This window comes from Cibotium barometz, chromosome 21 (assembly GCF_041138505.1).
Source record: "Cibotium barometz isolate CiBa-2024 chromosome 21, ASM4113850v1, whole genome shotgun sequence".
In the NCBI taxonomy this organism is placed as follows: Eukaryota; Viridiplantae; Streptophyta; class Polypodiopsida; order Cyatheales; family Cibotiaceae; genus Cibotium; species Cibotium barometz.
The window spans coordinates 56,965,028-56,967,191 of NC_141066.1; the positions used below are offsets into that span (position 1 = coordinate 56,965,028).

Genomic DNA, 2,164 nt, shown 5'->3' on the forward strand with positions numbered 1-2,164 from the left:
ATCTTTCACCAACTTCTCCTCCTTCTTTGTCAATATCCAAGGTGCTCGAGGTAGATTTGTCTTCCCATTTGGTCCCTCTCGTGGCCAAGCTCTTTGCATCCTCTCTATGCTTTGTAGATCCTCTGTTACAAGCAAGGAGTCTCGTGTTCCTCTCAAGTGCTCCCAAATGTTAGAGGTGACATTTTTGAAGATGTGCATTGGATTAAGACGATGGTTGATTTTGAGGCTCATCCAATATGGTAGGCGAAACAAGATAGAGTACCTTATCAAATAACAATAAATATTAAGAGGATTATCTTTTCAAATCAAAGCCTGTATTGGAATTCTATGTCAAAGATATATTACCTATTCATGCTTGGGGGAGGAGGACTTTCCACTCCATTCCATAATGCCTTCCAATCTCCCATGCTTAGTGGATGTGGAGGGACTCCCATCCAAGAACGAACAAATTTGGGATGATGATGAGGGAGAATCGATGATGATTCTCATATATCACTTTCTTCAAGCTCTCTGGCCTAGATGCCACCAATGATGGACCACAAATAGGACATGCATGGTATTTAGATGTGGAGAGACCTAAACAACATACACATTTAAGCATGTCAAAAAATAGTACAATGATAATAAAGAATCATCATGAATAGAAACCCATTTGACTCACCTGAACACTCGACATAACCAGGAAAGTCGTGCATCGTCCACATCAATATGGGCTTCAAGAGAAAGTCTCGTGAAGATGGAGGCCGACATATGTCATGCACATGGATACCTCTCCAAAGTATCTCAAGCTTATCAATCAAGGGATCAAGATATATATCCATATTCTTTACCTTATGTTGCCGAGGAATGAGAAGGGATAACATGACATGTCCTTTCTTTATTGCCATGGATGGAGGAATGTTGTAATTCACCACTACCACTACCACTGGCCATATGTAGGAATGTTGTAATTCACCACTACCATTGGCCATATGCTATATGAGGTGCTCTTGATTCCAAAAGGATTAACACCATCCATACCCAATCCAAGTGTCAAATATCTAGGCTCTTCCTTAAAGCTTGGCCACATTTCCTCGTGACGATGTGCTTCCATGCAGGAGTTTCTGCGGGAATTCTCATCTTTCCATCATTGGATCGATGAGAGGAATTCCATGACATGAGCTCTGCAGTAGTAGCAAAAGATTTGCACTTGAACATGTGTTGGATGCGAGGAATGATGGGAAAATGTCGCAACACTTTACGTGACACGTGTAGAGCTTTAAGGTCCTCTCGATATCTAGGCTCACCACAAGTAGGACACTCTTGAGCCGTCGCATGTATCCCACGGAAGAGAACACAATCATTGATACATGCATGGATGCGAATATAATCGAAGCCTCCAAGAGATGTCACAAAGCGCCTTGCTTGGTCTCTTGAGGTTGGCAATCTATTCTCCTTTGGAAGCATTTTTGACATTAAAGCCTATCGACAAAATAATCAAATACATTAATATAAAAAAAAACTTAGATATCTATAATGGAAGTAGACAAATTATGAAAGTAGAAAACTCACTTGAGAAGTGCATTCAAACTTGCATTGCTCCATCCATAGATTGTTTGCAAGTTGAGCAACTCGAGAGAAGTGCATAGAATGGAATATGTGCATGCCTCAAAAAGTGGAGTCGAAGCCGCATTATAAAGGTGATCATTTTTCATGGCTTTTTTATTTTCACTACGCTCATTGAAAAATAGAGCACGTACCATATCTTCTAAAACCTCTTCCTCCACCATATCATGAGGAAAGGGTGGTGGGATTGTATCTCCATCATTCTAATCCTCCACCACTTCTACATTTTGTGAAGCCTCTGCCATTTCTCTACGACGCTTGGCCTCTTGACGCTGCCTATGAGTTAACATAGAAGGGTGCGGCACATTATCCTACACACGAGTATTTCAATGTGAGTCTCCACATTGAATACTAATTCCTAATTAAATTCTTACAATATAAGAAAAGTATACTTACCATTGACCCCTGTCGGTTCCCATTTTCCATACATTGAAATGTGATTCATCTCGTAATGCTATGTTGTCGATGCATACATCCTCGACAACAATCACACATACATTTTATTTTTTGTTGCAACACTAATGATCTTGATTTTGAACACGAAGGGACTCATCATCAC

At 40.3% G+C, this 2,164-nt stretch overlaps 1 pseudogene; it reads right to left on the reverse strand.

Annotated features, from left to right (window-relative positions):
* Positions 1-409: 409 nt before the first annotated feature.
* Positions 410-1,446, reverse strand: LOC147627411 (uncharacterized; annotated as a pseudogene).
* Positions 1,447-2,164: the final 718 nt, after the last annotated feature.